The sequence below is a fragment of the Pinus tabuliformis genome, chromosome 8 (assembly GCF_031772625.1).
Source record: "Pinus tabuliformis cultivar Carrire ecotype Pingquan chromosome 8, CPIR1, whole genome shotgun sequence".
NCBI classification, from domain to species: Eukaryota; Viridiplantae; Streptophyta; class Pinopsida; order Pinales; family Pinaceae; genus Pinus; species Pinus tabuliformis.
Window position 1 is genome coordinate 28,961,859 of NC_142294.1, and position 21,619 is coordinate 28,983,477.

The window sequence follows — 21,619 nt, forward strand, 5'->3', positions numbered from 1 at the left end:
GAAGAAGTGGGATTGAAACTAGTGAAATGAATCACATAGATTGTATGTGCTTATTAATGAAATTTAACTATGGCTACAAAATTATTATTTTAATTTATATAGTAAAATGGATCTTAATTTATAACTACTATTTATATATTTTAATATGATAGAGGGTTTAGATATATAAAATTAATTATAATCCTTTTGTTTTTAAATTTAATTAAAAAATGTTTTAAAATTAAATTCAAATAAAATATTTATAAAATATTTTGATTGTGAAATGAGAGATAGTTTTGGGGCATGCCGTATTCATGAATCATGGTATTGGCCCATGGTATTGTAACAAGGCCTATTTACGAGTTAGTAATATCTATGGCAAAGTGGGCCTCAATATCCATGGTTAAAAATATTATTATATTGTAGGTTTATTATAAGTATAAAAAAAAAAGTGTGTAACAAACCACCTCTCAACCAATAGCGGAATCATTTGTTGAAAAATGCAACAAGAAAGTCTCAATTTGATTTTTCCTTGGTCAAAATGAGAAAATTCGAATTTCCACATCAGCAGGTAACTTGGATGTAGTTAACTTGTGTGACATGGCTTGTGTCACTCAGTTTACAGTAAACTCAAGTTAGAGGAGTTAGAGTTCAGTTAAGCATGTGTGATTGTTAATTTGTAGCAATCAAGGTTAGCTATTTCAAGTTGTAATGTTCATATTTTCCGGTGAAATCACATAGAGAACAAAGGGTCGACGTGTTTTGAACCTAGATCTAGGTTCTAAATGTTGGAGGAACTAGTGGAAGGTTAGTTGTGCAGTGGGACTTTAGTCTAACTCAGTGATCATCTAATTAACTGATCAATCAGCCCAAAATAGCTATTGTATGTAGAGAATTAGAGTTCCCCAGTTGTTGTGGAGATTCGAAGGCAGTGTAACATCAGTTGTAGACTAGTCTTGAGTGTACAAGTGTTGCATGCAGTCAGATGATCAACCTTGGGAATTGCGCAAGAATTTTGGAGGAAATTCCTAAATAATAGGGGCCTAATTTCCTCAAGAATTGTGCAAGGAAATAAGGGCTCAATCAAAGGCAGAAATTGACTAAGTCTGGGTCATAAATTCTCAATGAGCAGAGAGATAGGTTATTCACTTGCAGGTTGTGCTCAGTTGAGAAAAAAAATTGTAATACATCTCTATTCATCATATTAATGCAAGCAGACAAAGGGGTTTTTAGTAGATTGCTTTCCCCTAGAAAAATATTGTGTGCATGTGTGTTATTTCTCATTGCATGTTTGTGATTGATGTTCTAAATTGTGAATTGAATTCCATAGAGAAGTAGAGTAGGTTTGTGTCTTTTGATTTTGATTAAAATTTCATGAGAAGTTGCAAATCTATACCATAATTTCTACATGCTATCAGAATAGGATTCACATTAGAGCAAGAATTTCGAATTTGTTTCTCTGAAGGTTCAAATTTGCAGTTCAGTGTAGCATGATCTCTTTAGAGTTGGGAGGATGACCTTCAACCAGCTGAGACTAGAGTATGCCTTGGAAAGCAACTTTAATTTCATTGCATGGAGGCGGTGTTGGATGAGAACAAATTGTTAGAATACATCAAGACAGATGTCGCAAAACCACATGAATTTGGTGCACAGAACCTGACCCAATGGAAGAAAGATGTAGCCAAGGTGAGGAGAATAATCTTGGATGGAGTGCAGGATCACATTATCTCAAATCTCCACGAGAAAGAAACTCCATTAGCAATGTGGAAAGCACTAACAGAATTGTTCGAGAATAGTAGTGATCACAGGAAGCTGACAGTCAAGGATAAACTTCGAAATATCAAGATGTAGAAGAATGACACTATCTCGGAGTATCTAAGCAGATTTACACAAGTTCGTGATGAACTGGGTGGGGTTGGTGTTAATGTTGCAAAACATGACTTGGCAAGCCTATCCCTTCTAGGCCTTCCCAAGAGTTGGCATAGCTACCAAGATTCGGTGAACGGGAGGGAGAAACTACCGAATTGGGAACACTTTATGGTCTGATTTGGTACAGGAGAAACAAGGCAAAATACCAAAGATGGGGCTTCATCCAAGGGAAAGGATGAAGAAAATTTTGCATTGGTTGGAAAGGGAAAGAACAGAAAAGGGAAGAAATATCAAACCAAGCCATAATCCAACCAAGGGGGCAAGAAGAAAGATTTTTCCAAAATTAAATGCTTCAATTGTCATAAATTTAGGCACTATGCCACAAAGCGTCCACACAAAAAGTCGAGAAAGAAGACCTTAGGAGGAGCAGGAGGTGAAGTATTGGCTTCATAGTTCGAGCTTGACTTCACCGTTATCGCATGCATGGCCAACACAGTGATGAGGAGTGTGTGGTAATTGGACTCAAGTGCATTGTTCCATATGACAGGGTGTAGAGACTTATTCAGTGTCTTGGAGGAGAAAGATCTCCAGATGCACATCGAGCTAAGGGATGACGGAAGGTACAAAGAGATTGGGATTGGTACAATCACCTTTCAAAGGGAGTCGATCTCCTCTCTCAGACTCAAGGATGTCATGTCTGTTCCAAGCCTAAAGAAAAATCTCATTTCTATTACTGTTTTGGAAGACCGTGGTTATGATGTGATTTTCAGCAAAGGGAAAGCATTCCTAAGACACATAGCCACGAGACAGTTGAAGCATATCAAGGTTCATGTGAACAACTTGTATAATCTATATGTGGAAGATTGTGTTGCATTAAGTTGTAAGGCGAAGAAAGTGCAGAGTCGCGATGTCGGTGAACTTTGGAACATAATACTTGGTCATTTGCATCATGACACCTTGAAGATTATGCATCAAATAACCATTGGCTTCCCTAAAGGAGCACTTGATCCGCAGGATGTATGCAAAGGATGTACTTTGGCGAAGTACACAAAATCCACATTCCATGATTGGGATAGCAAAGCGCATGCAGTCTTGAAAAGGATCCACTCTGATGTATGTGGACCTTTCTCGACAACCTCCACTACCAGACACAAATATTTTGTCATTTTTATTGATGACTTCTCACGAAAGTGTTGGATCTTCTTCATGTGGAAGAAAGATGAGCATTCTCCAAGTTTGTAGAATTCAAGGCACTAGTTGAGAAAGAAATTGGCAAGAAGGTGAAGGCTCTTAGGAGTGATAATGGAGGTGAGCATGTGCCGAATGAATTTAAAAAATTATGTCCGAAAGAAGGCATTCGACGAGAGTTGATAGCACCCCACAACCCAAAAAAGAATGGGGTGGCTAAGAGAAAGAACCGTAGCATTGTGGGAGTAGTGAGGATGATGTTGCATGACTAAGGCCTACCTCTACATTTGTGGACCGAGGCATGCAACACATTAGTCTATCTGCATAACAAAAGTCCTTATCAGATTATGGGCATGATTACACTTGGGGAGGCTTTCTCGGGGAGAAATATGGATGTGTCGCCCTTCAAGATTTTTGGAGCCTCTGTTTACTTCCATGTCTCCAAAGAATCAAGGAAGAAGCTTAATCCAACGGCAAAATTGGGAATATTTGTGGGTTACACAAAAACTCCCCACAACTACCGTGTCTACTTTCCATCCCTCAGAATGATAGTTGTGTGAAAGGATGTAAAATTTGATGAGGAGAAAGTGATGCAGTGCTCTCTTGAGAGGGAGCTTCAAATCCCACAAGAAGAGGAGATTTTAGCTCCAAAGGAGGAGCCTCAGGAAGTTGTGGAACAACTACAAGTAGAGGAGCAGAAATTGGAGACATCCACTTAAGCATAACCATCTAGAGAAGGTAGGAAAAGGACCAGGGAAGTTGATAGACTTGTGCAGGATGCAAGGGAGAATGTGGGAGCTCCTTAAAATTTGCACAGACAGAGGAGGTCACCTGATCGGTACACTAGCTACATGGCTCTAATGACTGAGCTTGTAGAGACTGAGCCATCCTCTTTCAAAGAAGCAGTAGAGTAACCTGTATGGGTTGATGAAATGGTGGAGGAATACAAATCCAATGTAAATAATAGTGTTTGGGAAGTAGTCCCAAGACCGACAAATAAATCAGTTGTGGGTTCGAGATGGATCTTCAAGGTTAAGCATTCAACAGACGAAAGCATAAAGAAGTATAAGGTCATATTTGTTGCCAATGGATACTCTCAAGTTGAGGGAATTGACTATGAGGAGACATTTTCTCTTGTAGCAAGGTACTCATCCATTAGATTGATCCTTCCACTGGCTACACAAATGATGTGGAATGTCCACCAGATAGATGTAAAAACAAAATTTGTCAATGGATTTATTGAAGAGAATGTGTAAATCAAGAAACCATAAGGTTTTGAGACATTTGGTCAAGAGTCTCATGTGTGTAGACTCAAGGGAGCGTTGTATGGTCTCAAACAAGCATCCCGTGCTTGGTACACCAGGATTGACAACTATCTCACTAGTTTTGGCTTCACCAAAAGTGAAGCGGATGCAAACCTATATCACATCTTGGTAGAAGGTAAATTGATTATTATTGACTTATATGTTGATGATTTTATTTTAACTGGTGATGAGCAGTTGATCAGATCTTGCAAGGAGGACCTTGCAAGGGAATCTGAAATGAAGGACATGGGTCTCATGCACTACTTTTTTGGGTTGGAAGTATGGCAAGGCAATGGGGAACAATTTGTCTCCAAAGGCAAGTATACAAATGAGATACCATAGAGATTCCGCATGGAGAGTTGCAAACCCATGGAGACACCTCTAGCGACCAACTGGAGGAAGGAGGATGCAAACCCATGGAAACACCTCTAGAGATGTTACACAGAATTTTGTCACTGTCCCTGTACTCCCCGTTCCTCGATCCTAGAGGACCTCTACAGTGAAGCTCTCATGCTTTCCCATCATGAAGAGCATGCCTTTACATCTCTCTTCATCTGCAGAACATTTCCCTCTTACATCATTTCCCAAGAATCTTCCTTTAATCCCAGTTTTGAAGACTGACACTAGTGCTCAGTTCCTCACCTGCGCTGATTTGCAGAGTTTAAAACCAGGCCTAGCGCCGAACGACACAAGTGAGTCATTCATCACTCATGCCGACCCTCTTTTGGCAAGTTTTTAAAAATGGAGTCGAAGCTTCTAGGTCTAGAAGCTTCGTGAACGGAAGTCTGGTAAATGGTTGGGTTGGATAGAGCCGAGAGAGTCTGTTTGGGCTCCTTTCCCCTATTAAGATGGAACAAACCAAAGAGATAAGGCCTCTCCCATCATAAGAGGATCCATATCCCCTCTATCAAAGCTATATAAACTCCTCCTTTTCCAAGCTGAACTAGTCTTTTTTGGAGCTTGAATAACCAGCAAGATATCAATAGCTTTAGCCTTCTAGTTTATGTTTGTGAAGGGAGAATAGGTGTGTAGTGTGTTTGGTTTGGAACTAAAGGGAAGAAGCCTTAAACTTCCATTGTTGAGGCTAACCATGAGATGCTAGTAGTGGTGTTGGAACCCGGATACATCGAAGGAGACCTGCAACGTCAAGGCTTCGGTTGTATTTCCTTCTGAAGTTTATATTAATACAACTAATGGCTTATTTCATACATTAAGTGTCATATTACATTTGATGGCTTAAGAATCCTTGACTTTTTAAGTAGATTGAATGCGATTGTATGTTATCACGTTTGTTTTTGTCTCTTGTGTGCTTGTTTCAGGTATTTGAAGGAAACAAACGAAAGGAAGCCGGAGCAAGGAAGCGAGATCACCATCAAGCAGATTAGTGTTCTAAGAGGTAGGCCCTCTTATTTGATTCTAGTCTAAGGAAGTTTACATTATATTGTCTTGTTTGTGGCTAGACCCGCTCTCTCGGGCTAGAAGCACTAGTAGAAAATGATGAAATTAATGACTAGGTGACTAAAAAAGTTAGTCACCGCAATTATTTAAAGTAAATTACTTCTAAATTCGAGAAATTTTAAGTGACCAAACTAAAAATGACTAACTTAAACGATTAATTTAGTCTAGGGATAAAATATATGACTAGCTAATAAGTGACTAACTTAAATGACTAATTTAGTATAGGATTAAAATATATGACTAGATAATAAGTGACAACATTATTTCATGACGAGACTACCCTAGAAGCCACCAAATTTCTATCATATCCATGAGGTCAACAACAATTTGTGGTTCAAGATATAGCTAATTTGGAACAAACTTAGCTCTAGAGCCTAGGATTTTTTTCTGCCTCTAATGTTTATGGACAAAGAGATCAATTTCTAAAGCATGTGGGAGCCAAACTATCACCTTTCCCATGTTGACTCCCTCTATTGAACATCATGGAAAATCTCCATAGATTAGTTATCCTTACTAAAACAAACATTTCATTAGAAATGATCATTAATCCTATGACATTACTACTTCACTATACTTTTTGACCACACAAAGCTTATTTTGATGTCTACCCTTCTTATTTTATGACAATACTACCCTACAAGCCACCAAATTTCTATCATATCCATGAGGTCAACACCAATTTGTGGTTCAAGATATAACTAAGTTGGAACAAACTTAGCTCTAGAAGCTATGTTATTTTTCCACCCCTAATGTTTATGGACAAAGAGATATCAATTTTCTAAAACATGTGAGAGCCAAAGTATTACCTTTCCCATGTTGACTCCCTCTATTAAACATCATAAAAAATCTCTATAAATTAATTATCCTTATTAAACCAAACATTTAATTGGAAATGATGATTGATCATTACCATGACATTAGTACTTTTCTTCACTTTTTAACCACACAAAACTTGTTTTGATATCACCATAATTCACTTTTGATAAATCAACCAAAACTCCCTCAATTGATATTTAGTGACACAAAAACCTAAATTTTTTCATAAAGTAATAATTATTTACAATAAAAAAATACCTCCCATTAAACAAAAAAAATAAGACTCACCTTTTATTTAATGGAATTTAATTCCCTTGATAAACAGAAGAATATTTCATTCAATTTTCATTAAGGTTTCATGGATTTGTTTCTTTCAAATATTAAAATGGTTTATTTCCCTCCATTTGAAAGGTTTGTCCAAATATCAAAATTGTTTATTTCTCTCCATGTGAAATGTTTGTCCATGGGGAAGAAGGAGAAGGAAGGGCACATTTGGAAGGATCGAGGGTGGATGCCACTTTCGGCTTAGCAATCCCACCAAATTTGGGATCTATTCTCTAGGAGGGGCTCCACAGTCCTTGTGTTCATGTTCGTCTCACATCGAAGGGTATATGCGCCGAAGAAGGCCAACATTGTGAACCCAAAGCCATGCCTTTTTACTTTGCAAGTCTCGGATTGAGGCCAGCCCTTGGCGCCTTCTCTCTCACACGTCTAGTCATGTTATCACATATAATATTTCGTCAAAAATTATTTATATGGGCAAATTTTGTTGGTGTTTAAGGCTGTAGGAGCTCCAGGCATTCCTATGTTTGAAATTTTCTTAACAAAAATAAAAAATACAGGGAGTAGGTGGTCTACTTGCAGCGGAATGGGCAATTTGTAGATGCTTCCTTTTTAGTATCACTTAAAGCTACTGAAGACTTAGATACTGACACAGAGAAAAATGATGATGCAGATGTGGGAGATGAGGGATTGAGACAAGTTCTTAAATTTCTTAAAGTTGGGATGCCTGGCCTAAAATTCAAGGTGTTGAAAGTTGTGACTCCAGAACAGATAACAAGGATTTAGAGATTGTTCCATCAGTTGCAGTTAGTGCATATCTGCAGCAAATACAAAGGAGCAAGCTGCTTCAGCCATTTGGGTGCATGGTTGCAGTGAATGAGAAGACTTTTGAAGTGATTGCTTACAGTGAAAATCCCCCATATATGTTTCAAGTGTCAACTCATGTAGTTCCCAGCGTGGAGGACCAGCAAATTCTTTGTATTGGCAGTGATGCAAGGACCTTGTTCACTCCTTCGAGCACCATGGCATTGCAGAAGGCTGCCAAGTTTGAAGAACTCAATCTTTTGAATCTTGTTTTGGTCCATTCCAAGAGTTCTGGTAAGCCCTTCTATGCTATACTCCATAGAATTGATGTGGCATTGGTGATAGATTTTGAGCCTATTGGGACTTTGGATGTTTCCACCTCTGCAATGAGAGCATTACAATCCTATAAGCTTGCTGCAAAAGGCAATATCACGGTTCCAAATCGATCCCTAGTGGAAATATTGGGCTATTGTGTGACATGATTGTACAAGAGGTGTTGGGTCCCTATAATACTAGTGATTACCCCATTACTATTATAGATATACCCCTTATTTATATTGTTGTGCCCCTATTACCCCCTTATTGTTATTTCTGTGCCCCATAGAATCCCTCTATTTTTATTTTTGTGGCTTTATATTATTATTGTTAGGTCGGCTGGATTATATTGTGACTCCTTAGACTCCTATATATAGAAAGGAGGTTTTGTCATTTGTATCATCCATGAATTGTTCATTTATGTAATGTAAAGGAGGTTGCCCCCTCGAAGAGGCTGAATTCTAAGGCGTGGATCTATCTTTTCTATCTTTTCTTGAGCTGGTTTCATAACATTTGGTATCAGAGCTTTGGATTCTAGGGTTTCGCTGCTCCAAACAGGTCATCGTGGCATTTTCGCTATAACTTTTTTTCTGTGATGTTTCAGAAGTCGCAAAAAAAACCCATTTGAGAAGAATGGGCGCTGAACCTTGGGTCCAAATTTCAGAGATTTGTGCGTGATATTTTCGGAGATATGATCTGAGGAAGTTGGCCTTTTTGCAGACTCCTGAATTACATTCAAAACAGGTGACCTGGGGAAAATCGTCATAACTCTCTCTCTGAGGATCGGATTGAAATTTCATAAAAAGGTACAGAAAGAGGACGGACTGTAGTTTCTTTTGTGTGTGTTTCAGATTCAAAGGTTGAAACAGTGACTCGTGGCACGTCGTACAAGTTCGCTCTACTGAACCAGTCTAAAAGCAAGTCACTGTGGGAGATTTCACATAACTCTTCCTTGGAGAATCCAATTTGGCTCAGACTTGTGGCATTGGAAAGAAGACACAGAAGGCTACTACAAGTAGAAATTTCAGAACTGGATGATCTGAAATTACAGAGATACGTCAGATTCAATATCAGGCTTCTTTAAAGTGAAAAAAGGTGTGTAGATTTTTTTAAATTTTTGCTTAAGCTTGGTTTGAAAATTTATTTTGAAGGAATTCAAAGGGAATAGTAGAGCATTATTATCGGTAATTGATGCCCCGAGGAAAGAAAATTCAAACACCTAGTAAGGAACCTGAAAGCTCTAGCATGACTCATGAAGAAGAGGAAGAAATGCTACATGATATATCAAAATTACAAGAACAAGTGCAACAAATGTCACGCTCACAAAAGCTAACAGATGCTAAGATAAATGGCGTGGAAGCTAAGATGGACAATTTTAAGATAGATTTGAACACAAATTTGAAGACAGGCATGGCAGATTTGAAGACAGATTTGACAAATTTTCTACAAGAAATACTTACTAATGGTGAAAAGGTAGTAAAGGAAACTCATGATGAGAACAAAAGAAATGTTAATCATGATTCCATAGATGCTAATGTTGGATCGAAGAATCACCATATTCCAAAAATCGATATGAGGAAGTTTGATGGCAAGGATCCCGCCACATGGATATTACAGATGGAGCAATTCTTCGATCTCAATAATGTGCAAAATGCACAAAAGGTACGTATGGCAACTGTATATTTGGAACCAAATCAGTTTGTATGGTATCAATGGCTTTGTTCTCGTAAACAATTTATCACTTGGGCAATTTTTACGGAAGAATTGATAGCACATTATGAGGACACAAAAAGCAACACTTTTTTTAGCCAATTGATAAGTCTCAAACAAAAGGGTTCAGTAATGGAGCACATTGAGGAGTTCCAAAAATTGAACATAAGGGTAAAAGATATTCCAGAGGAGCATAGGATTGATGTATTCATAGGGTCTTTAAAGGATAATATCCAACATGATGTTCGCCTTTGGGAACCTGATTCATTAGAGAAGGCATTCAGGTTAGCAAGAAAAATGGAAAGCAAAATTATGGCAACTAGGAAGCATACCACTCACAACTATAAAGACGGAAGTGTTGTTGCCCCTAGTCTTCCACAACCTACAAGGTTGACACCACAACAATTGGAAGAAAAAAGAGCAAAAGGGCTTTGTTACAATTGTGATAGCAAATACACAAAAAGTCATAAGTGTGCTGAGAAGAAATTATTCTACATAGATTGTGAAGAGGAAGAAGAAAAGGAGCAAGAAAGGTCAAAAGAAGAGGATATATTCCAGGAACAAAGCCTAGATGAAGAACAAATAAATCCAACCATATCTTGTAATGCATTGGCGGGAATTACCACTCCTCAAACCATCAAGATAGAAGGACAAATCAAGAAGAAAAAGGTAATAGTGTTGATTGATTCAGGAAGAACCCACAATTTTATTCATTGTAGGGTAGCAAAAGAATTGAATTGCTTCCTATATCCAGCACCAGAGTGTCAAGTGATGATTGCAAATGGAGGAACAATAAATTGCTCTGGAAAGTGCCATAATATCAAGCTATCCATGGGAGAATATGTATTGACTAGCCCAATGCTTTCCATTCCAATGGGAGGTGCTGATGTTGTACTAGGAGTCCAATGGCTACAATCCTTGGGTACAATAGCTTTTAATTTTCAAGAACTTTTCATGAAATTTTCTGTGGAAGGAAAGGAAGTTGAATTAAGGGGTATTGCAGGGAAACCAGGAAAGATAATAAGCTCTAATGACATGACTAAGCTTCTAAAAAAGGAGCAAAGAGGTGTAATTGCACAATTATGTTCGCTAGATGTTTCCACATTGGAATCATCTATTTCTCCAGATCTCCAAAAAGTCCTGGACAATCATTCCAAGGTATTTGAGACTCCCAAAGGTCTCCCACCTATGCGTGATCATGATCATGCTATTCATCTGATTCCAGGAAGTGTTCCTCCAAACATCAGGCCGTACAGATATCCCTATGTCCAAAAAAGTGAAATTGAACGTATGGTTGCAGAAATGCTAGAGGCTGGTATAATTCAACCGAGTCAAAGTTCTTTCTCAGCTCCAGTAGTATTGGTGCACAAGAAGGATGGATCATGGCGCATGTGTCCGGATTATAGGGAGCTCAACAAGCTCACTATTAAAGATAAGTTCCCCATTCCTGTCATTGATGAATTACTGGATGAATTGCATGGATCAATTTACTTCACCAAGTTGGATCTTCGTTCGGGATATCATCAAATCAGAATGAAGATTGAAGACATTCTGAAAACGGCATTTAGAACTCATGAGGGTCATTATGAATTTTTGGTCATGCCTTTTGGCCTTACCAATGCACCTTCAACATTTCAAGGTTTGATGAATTCAATTTTCAAACCATTCCTTAGAAAATTTGTGTTAGTATTTTTTGATGATATACTAATCTACAGCAAGTCTTGGAAGGATCATGTTGAACATGTTGACAGGGTGCTACAACTATTGGAGGAGAAACAATTATATGCAAAAAGATCCAAATGTTTCTTTGGAGTCCAAGAGGTGGAATATTTGGGTCATATTGTATCTCATGAAGGAGTTAAGGTAGACCCTAGCAAAATTAAAGCCATTAAGGAATGGAAAATCCCCACATCCATAAAGCATCTGCGAGGTTTCTTGGGTTGACAGGGTATTATCGCAAGTTTGTTAAGAATTATGGGAGAATAGCAGCACCTCTAACAACATTATTGAAGAAAGATTCATTTTCATGGACTCCGGAAGCAACAAAGGCCTTTAAACATCTTAAAGAGGCAATGTGCCAAGCACCGGTCTTAGCTACACCGGACTTCACAAAAACCTTTATTGTGGAATGTGATGCTTCAAGAAATGGAATTGGTGCTGTTCTAATGCAAGATGAAAGACCCATTGCTTTTGAAAGTCGTCCAATCAAGGGAAAGTTTTTAAGCAAAGCTATTTATGAGAAGGAAATGTTGGAAATACTCCATGCACTTAAGAAATGGCAACCCTACCTAATGGGAAGACACTTCAAGGTAAAAACGGATCATGATAGCCTTAAATACTTTTTAGAACAAAGATTATCCTCTGAAGAGCAACAAAAGTGGGTCACAAAGATGTTGGGTTATGACTTTGAAATCATCTACAAAAAAGGGAAGCAAAATGTGGTGGCAGATGCACTCTCAAGAAAGGATGAGGATGTGGAAGCATTGTTGTGTGCCATTTCTATTATCCAACCAGATTGGATAAACGAAGCAAGGGAGGAATGGAAGAATGATGAAGAAGTGTGGGCACTTATTCGAAAGCTACAACAAGATTCCAGTACTTCTGATACATTTAGCTGGAAGAATGATTCGTTATGGTACAAAGATCGCTTATACCTCTGTAAGAATTCCCAGCTAAAACAAAAGATTCTTATGGAATTGCACACTTCTCCCTTAGGAGGGCACTCAGGATTTTTAAAAACTTACCACAGGGTTAAGAAGGAATTTTTTTGGGATGGCCTTAAATCAGATATTCAAAAGTTTGTGGCGGAATGTTTGGTTTGCCAACAAAATAAAGTTGAAACAATTAAGACACCGGGTCTATTACAACCTTTATCCATTCCAAGCCAACGTTGGGAGGAGGTTTCAATGGATTTTATCACAGGTTTACCCAAGTCTGAGGGAAAGAGTGTCATCATGGTGGTAGTTGACAGACTTACCAAGTATGCACACTTTTGTGCATTATCACATCCATTTAAAGCCAGTACAGTTTCTACTGCATTTATGGAAACAATTCAAAAGCTACATGGAAACCCAAAGATTATTGTAAGTGACAGAGATCCCATTTTCACAGGAAATTTTTGGACAGAATTATTTTCTTGTCTTGGTACTCAGTTAGCTCATGGCTCATCTTATCATCCTCAATCTGATGGGCAAACTGAGATAGTAAACAAATGTTTGGAAGGATATCTTCGTTGCTTTGTATCTGATAAACAGACACAATGGGTCAAATGGTTGCCTCTAGCTGAATGGTGGTATAACACTTCCTTCCATACAGCAACAAAAATGACCCCATTTATGGCACTTTATGGGTATCAACCACCATCCATCACATCATATTTAAGAGAAAATTCTAAGGTTCAGGCAGTGGAACATCACATCGAACATCAACAACAAGTCCTCCAACTCTTAAAGGATAACCTCGTGTTGGCACAAAATAGAATGAAACAACAAGCAGATCAACATCGCAGTGAAAGAAGTTTTGATGTAGGTGATTGGGTATTCCTACGGCTACAACCATATAAGCAAATGTCCCTAAAGCAAGCTAAGAAGGATAATAAACTATCACCAAAGTATTATGGTCCGTACAAGGTGTTGCAAAAGATTGGTACTATGGCATACAAATTGGAGCTTCCTGCAGCTTCTCGATTGCACCCAGTTTTCCATGTTTCATGTTTAAAGAAGGTTATAGGCGACAAGCTCCCAATTCAAACAATATTTCCAGAACTTGACGAGGAAGGAAAAATTATATTGGAACTGGAAGCAGTCACAGAAACAAGAACTCGACAGCTACGAAATCGATCAATTTCAGAGTATCTTATCAAGTGGAAGAACTTATCCGCTGAAGATTCCACATGGGAGGATGAGAATTTTATGCAGAAGTATCCAGAATTACTCAAGCATTGAGGACAACACTTTCTTGAAGGAGAGGGGCATGTTGGGTCCCTATAATACTAGTGATTACCCCATTACTATTATAGATATACCCCTTATTTATATTGTTGTGCCCCTATTACCCCCTTATTGTTATTTCTGTGCCCCGTAGAATCCCTCTATTGTTATTTTTGTGGCTTTATATTATTATTGTTAGGTCGGCTGGATTATATTGTGACTCCTTAGACTCCTATATATAGAAAGGAGGTTTTGTCATTTGTATCATCCATGAATTGTTCATTTATGTAATGTAAAGGAGGTTGCCCCCTCGAAGAGGCTGAATTCTAAGGCGTGGATCTATCTTTTCTTGAGCTGGTTTCATAACAAGAGGTGTGTGACCTTATAGACTATGACTGTGTTATGGCTTATAAATTTCATGATGATGATCATGGTGAGGTGGTATCTGAGATTAAAATATATGATTTGGAACCTTATTTGGGTCTTCACTACCCTGAAGTTGATGTCCTTCAAGTTTCAAGATTTTTGTTTATGAGGAACATAGTAAGAATGATTTGTGATTGCTATGCACAACCTGTAACAGTGATTCATGACAAGAGATTGCCTAGAGACCTAATTTTTTGTGGATCTACATTGATAGCACCTCATGGTTTCCATGCTCAATACATGGACAACATGGGTTCTATAGCATCTCTAGTAATGGTTGTAGTAATCAATGAGAAGGAATTGGACGGAGGTAGCGAGGGGCAGATGCAGCAGAAAGGAAGAAGGCTTTGGGGACTGGTGGTTTGTCATCACACTAGTCCACGCTATGTTCCATTTCCTTTGAGGTATGCCTGTGAGTTCTTAATGCAAGTTTTTGGAATTCAGCTAAACAAGGAAGTTGAATTGGCTACTCAGATGAGAGAAAAGCAAATTTTGTGCACTCAAGCATTGCTCTGTGACATGCTGCTTCGTGATACACCCTTGGGAATTGTCACTCGGAAGCCCAACATCATGGATCTTGTCAGATGCGATGGTGCTGCCCTTTACTATGAAGAAAACTTTTGGCTTCTGGGGGTAACTCCTATTAATGCTCATATCCGAGATATTGTTGCATGGATGTTTGAGCATCACATGGATTCCACAGGTTTGAGCACAAATATTTTTGTTTATGTAGGCTATCCTGGAGCGGGATCATTAGGGAATGTAGTTTGTGGAATTGCCACGGTGAGAATTAATTCAAAAGACTTTTGTTTTGGTTCATATCCCATACTACAAAAGAAATCAAATGGGGAGGTGCCAAACATGACCTGCAGGACAAAGACGATGGTAAGAAAATTCATCCACGATCTTCATTTGATGCATTCCTTGAAATGGTAAAAATGAGGAGTTTGCCTTGGGAGGATGTTGAGATGGATGCCATCCATTCATTGCAGTTAATACTGCAAGGTTCCTGCAAAGAAATTGATGAAAATAGCAGAAATATCTCGATAAATAGGCATCTCACTAATTTGAAACTTCAGGAAATGGATGAATTGAATGCAGTGACAAATGAGATGGTGAGACTGATTGAAACAACAACGACTCCAATCTTGGCAGTCGATGCTTATGGAGTAGTAAATGGATGGAATAGAAAAGCTACTGAACTTACAGGGTTGTCAGTGGAAGAGGTCTTGGGGGAGCCTCTAATCAATCTCGTTGAGGAAACCTTAGCTAAGAACGATGCTACATTTGGCTTTGCAAGGAGTTGAAAAGAAAAATGTTCAAATTGAGTTGAAAAGACATGGCTTAGAGCAGGAAAAAGGTCCAATAGTTTTACTTGTTAATGCTTGCTCGAGAAGGGACCTGGAGGAGAATGTTGTGGGAGTGTGCTTTGTTGCCCAAGATGTGACCGAGCAGAAGATCATTATGGACAAGTTCACTCGCATTCAAGGTGACTACAGGGCAATAGTTCAGAATCCAAGTCCCCTAATTCCTCCCATATTTGGAACAGATGAATGTGGATGGTGTTCTGAGTGGACTTCGCCTTGGAGACAAAGAGGCTCTAATTCTTACTGTTAAAGCTGCCAAAGTTTTGGATTGCATTTTTTATGAGCAGAGTTTCAAGGCATAAAATCCGCAGCTCTAGATTTGAAGGGCATAAATATATCAGTCAAAATGACAGCTGGTTAAATAGGTGGCATAATTTCCCTCATTAAAGGAACCCCTGGCAGCAAACGAAGGAGCACCATTAAGCTACAGAAAATATCATCTGTGGTATCAGAGGAAGAATTGTGTAAGCATTGTGTTTACTTGCTCAGAGATGATCCTTTTCTCTGTAGAGAAGGATGATAATTCACATATGAAGAGTCTGATGGACAAAACCGGAATTCATAGTCAAAGGTGCAGTGAAAGATGCTTTCCTTTTTGCATGTCGAAGGAGGCTCAATTATTCTTTCATGTTGATAAGGTTTCCCTCATAGCAAGCCAATTTTGTTGACTGAGAACCCATGAAAAAACAAAGGAGAGTGACAAACATCGATCATCATACATTGATCATCAAACATCACTGACAGAAATAAAAATATCAGAGAAATAAGAACAGAAGGGATCAAGAAACAGGGCATGGCTAGAAGAAAGCAGCCAACAAAACCAGTCTTCCTCTATGGATTCCTCAACAGCCTTTTCTTATGAATAGAGTTCATGTAGATCCACCAATTGTACTAGTTCCTTCACCATTCCCTCATCTTCATTCACTAAGAAAATTATACATAATGGTAGCTTGGATTTTCATAGATGCATCACCAAGCGAAAGACCAAGAACATCTCACAAATGTTGCTCAAAACTTCATTATCCTGCACATTTGGTGACTATGGGGAAGATCTGATGTTTCCTATAGCATAACCATCGAAATCCATTCTATTAATCTATAATGAGAGATGTGAGATATTTCATTCAATTCAAAAACTAAAACCTAAGCCAGTCAAGTTAGTACGAGAAGGAGCATTTTCTTTGAAATCGATTGCAGCTTCATCAAACCTTAGACTTGCAAGGGACAATTCTTCTTTAACAACTGAGAGTGGATCAATGCTTGGAGAGGTTTGTCCTGTTTTGACAACCACAGTTCCAGTTCTTCTGAACACTATGAAGGAGCTGCATATAGCTTTAACCAGACTTGCACGCACTGCAAGCTTTGATGCTCATGTTCTCCATAAAGCTCTTGAAGGTGTTGGACCACCCTGAAACCACACTGAAATAATCCAAGGATAGATAAAAAGGACACCTGCTTACAAATAAATATTGTTCATGCTATAAGCCTTTTGGAGAAAATCCACAAACATATTCATAGGATGGAACTTTTCTTATCCTTTGATCAATGAGTTCTATCTCAGAAATATGCTCGAGAGGATATTTATGTGTAGAATCTAGATGTGAATGCTGGATCAAAATTTTCATACCAAGGTTGTACATAAGCTAGGGCTCTTGCAATCATCCATATTCCATTCTAGTAAATGCCCTATGTTGTTCCTTATTTTTGAAGAATGGCAGATGCAGTCTTTACCAAGGCCCCATAGGGACTCCACTTCCCAGCTTTTATTTCCTAATTGTTGGGATACCATTTGTAGATGTCCTTCTCCATCAAGTTTATACTAATTCAAGTGAAATTTTAGTTGTTTACTCATTATTTCTTTTTAAGTGCTTGATAGGTCACTTGCCTTTATATACACCATTTCCAATTTGATGTTTTTTTAATTCCTTTGGGATTTTCTGTCAAACTTTGGCTTGTGTGCTAAAGAATGCCTTTTTTTATGTAATATAAGAGTATCCTGTAGACCTTTCATTCTCTACTTCGGAACAAACGATCCAAGCACATAGAACATTTGTGACCACATTCAGAAAGTCTTTGTTTGAATTCTGCTATGGCATCAAAGTTTCAAACTGCCTCCAATTATAAGTTTTGTCTGCCATGAAAACTCTACAAGTGTTGCTTCAAAGTCACTTTTTAAACACAAACCATGTAAATTTATTTATGCATATTTGACCCATTCATGCTGTTTGACTTGAATTGAGAACCATAACAATCATATGCCCTTTTGCATATTTTTTTCATTCACCTTATGAGAGTCATTAAAATCCTTTAGACCTTCAATTAGCCCTATGATTTCTTGCACAAACCAAGGGGTAGTTGTGTCAACATTGACACATTTATGGTGGTGGATGGTGATGGCTCCTCTTTGTTTCAAATTCTTTTAAGGATGTTTCTCTTCCTCACCTCCATAGTCTTTGCTTTCGAGAGGACTAGTCATGACTTGGAGGATTTTCTCTCTCAAGTATTATCCATTATCAATTCCACTTTATAGGGATACTCTTTTGGGTTCGCTTCCTTTTCTATTTTATTATCTACTCCTCTTTCATTCTTCTTAGATTTTAGAACTAGTTGATAGATGCTCTAGGCACTCCTTATTGTTGTTGTCAAATGTTGTCCTCCTGGTCCTATTGACATAGTTTGAAGTATTCTTTTTTCACATAGAAGGTCTCCCTCTCTTTCTTTTTGTTGAGAAATGTTGCATATATACTTCATAGATCAAATAAGTACATCATGGAACATGAAGGATTACAACAAACAAACAACAATGGTACCCCAAAAGGTGAAGGCAAGGGATTTTAGAGTTCCCCTCTCTTTTGTGAACTTTGATATCTATGGATGTTTTCTTGTATGTGTTTTTATAAATTGACATTTTTAGGGTGTTTTTCTTGTATTTGTTTATAGCAACGACCAACACATGTTTTGAAGTTTGGGAACTGGAATACTAAACAAGATATTGGTTACACATCTTATTTTGAGGGTGCCCGTGTTGTTAGAGGTGCAAAGTCTGGCCATGAAGAATAGTCTAACAAGGAAGATGAGGGTATCAGATGCCAAAGATTTGGGAACAAACCTAGAGTAGAGTGCATGTTACCACCTTCAAAAATTGGGAAAGAGTCATAGGGTGGAAACATACGAACCAATGAAACTGTAAGTATTCCATAGTTTTTCCTTCTTGTAAATTGTTTTCAGTCAAAATCGACATAATTCAAATTTAAACCATAATTTATAATGTTAGAATATCTGTTAAGGTGATAGTTCCAAATGTAGAAATAAGCCAATTTTTTGGAAGTTTTCTAATTAGTCATTGGATAAAGTGGTCAATAACACTGGAAAAGGGCATTATTTTTTGGTTGTGGTTTGAATAGCCATGATGTTGGATTGATAGATATCGTGTCTAAACATAATAATTTATTATATTTAGTTTTTTTATAAATATTACTCCCATTTTGTGTGTCTAGGACCAAGGTATGCTATTACTTTCATGCAGATTTTAGAAATCAAGCCATGAATTTACATGCTTTGTGGAGAATGGGTGTGCAAAATTTGTCAGTGTCCTGCAAGCCATGAATACAAAGCTTAGGTACTTATGAACCAAGTATACACACAACTGATTTGAGAAATTATTAATGCCATAGGTTGATTAAAATAAAGGCCCTTCCATCTGTAACATTTGACATTAAATATTTTAGGTTGACTGAGGACATTTCTCACCATCTATTGTTCATACTCATTCTAAAAATTCCAATGATTTTGCACCTTCTTTGAGACAATATAGGTCTTTGTGAAGCCTTCTTAAGTTAGGTACTAGCAGGGCCTAATTTTGCATCAGAATCTATAATATGGATATTTATTATACCTATACTTCTAGGAAAACATTAAAATATTGTTGTGTATTATCTGACAGGTGAGAGGAATCCATTAGCATTTGGTTAGGCAGATTCTTGGCTGAAGCAAATTGATTGAGCACTATGAATATTTGTTACAAGGTTCATGGCATTAACATAAGATTTCATAAAGCAATAACTCTCTCCAAGGAACAACTCTATATTTCATTGATGTAAAGGTTATTCAACATGCTGCAGCTTGGCAGAGGTGCACCTATCCCCAGTGTTGGAGCCTTGAGTGAAAGCAACCCTATATTTAACAAAGCATGGGAAGACAAGCAGACAAGAGGAACAACCAAAATTCCAATAATACCATCAGAAACTCCATCTCATAACAAGCCACCCCAAAGGTCATCGGTAATTAGTTTTGAATAAGATAGGTTGTATCTACAACAAATCTGATCATTTTCATTTGGGGCCTCTGAAAGTTGAACATGTTTATGTGTTTGTAGTGTTGGTGTTGCTTCAAACCAGGAGTTGATTTTTACAATAGAATTTGTCTACAAACTTTGCAATTATTGATTTTAAAATTTAAATCACTCAAATTATTGCAAGAATTATTATGTGCTTTTCCTGAAGAAATTTCATAGAATACTTTTTGGGAAATTAAAATAAATTTGAAAAGAAATATTGCAATGATACCCATCAAGGTAGGGAGTTACTGCCCACGAAGGGGAAGTCAACAGTGCCACAAATCTAGACATACCATGAATAAAACAAAACTAAAAGTAGCCATGAACATCCACACCAATGGGGATCTTAGAGTCACTTTCACAAAATAAAACACATCTACATGACTTTACTAGGCTATAAGGCACATTCTTTGGGCTTATATGGTGTGTCCAAATTTTTTTGGAGTACCCCTTGCTGAAAGAGGGGTAACATGACCTTGGGCTTAAAATAATGGTGATAAATATTGTGAAGTGTTCATATGTACCCATGCTTACACGAGAGGTAGTAGGCCCCAAAAAGTGACCCATCTCCAAGAAAAGAGGGGAAAATGGTTTTGGTGCAGCACCCAGCCTCCAAAGGCCCTTCAAAGGTACTTCTCCTTTACAAATCAGCCAGTAAACTCTCAAGCAATCTTAGAAGATTGAAAAGGAATGAAAATACTCACATTTTTTAATATTACCCTGTCCTTGAGCAACCAAATACCACAGGCAAAAGAAATAGGCGGAGTGTTAAATGTTTAATACTTATTCCCCTAGTGAAAAAGAAGGACCTCAAAGGATATATGATCCAGATTCTCCCTAATACCCAAAACCTGAAGAACTGCATGACAAATTTTCTTAGCAGTAGGACAACAAATAAAAAGATGATCAACAGATTCATCAAACTATTTTCAGAGGCAACAATAGTTTGGTCTAGTGAAGCATCTTTTTTGCAGGTTCTCCTAGGTTATAACTTCGTCTTGAAGAACAAGCAAGGTGAATCATTTTAGCTTGTTGGAAATATTCCATTTCCAAATAAATTTGTTCCACCAACTAGAATCTTAAACCACTGCAGAATGGGCTATTGCATCATATTAAGTAAGACCAACTTTTTCCTTACCTGAGGAGGGATACAACTTCAAACCTGGAAGTCCTTGGAGTTACTTAAATAGACCCCATTGATAATTTAGCTCCTTAATGAAAGAGTTACACTCCTTTGCCAAAGAACCATCCAGTCCCAACTAAGCATGACTCAACCAGTAGTTCTTAGAAGATAGAGAAAAGACCATTCTTTAGCATTATGGAGGCAGAAGAGGCCTTTTTCATTTAGGCATTGGATCAGATCAGAAGATAATTTGAAGACACAAGAACCACCTATAAAAGGGTCCTTTCCTAAGATCACTTTCTTACCATCCCCAACTTTCTAGGAAAGCTAATTAAAAAGGAATGGGAAAGAGTCAGTAAGGGCCTTCCAACAATGGATCCCCTCTTGACAAGTTTGTTTGTTTCTCCTCTAAGAGATTTCATCACCAAAATTATTTTTAGATGTTTTTCCTTTAAAAATTGGCTCTAAAGTCCCACACCAAATAGGGCTCTCCACATAATTTTTAGGGTCAAAGCTTTACCAAACCAATGTAGATTTTTAAAACCCCACCCACCAAGAATTTTTTGTTAGACAAGGAGTCCTAATAGGCTAGGTGAATACGTTCCTTACTATTTTTACCATTCCTCCATAGGAAGTTGAACGTTTCTTTCCTGAGATTATTTATAATAGAAATGGGGATTTTAGCTAGAGATAACCAATAGACAGATGTTTTC

The 21,619-nt window shown here is 37.8% G+C and overlaps 1 pseudogene; it reads left to right on the forward strand.

Annotated features, from left to right (window-relative positions):
• The first annotated feature begins 1,551 nt into the window (after positions 1-1,551).
• Positions 1,552-15,697, forward strand: LOC149233982 (phytochrome pseudogene; annotated as a pseudogene).
• The last annotated feature ends 5,922 nt before the right edge of the window (positions 15,698-21,619 follow it).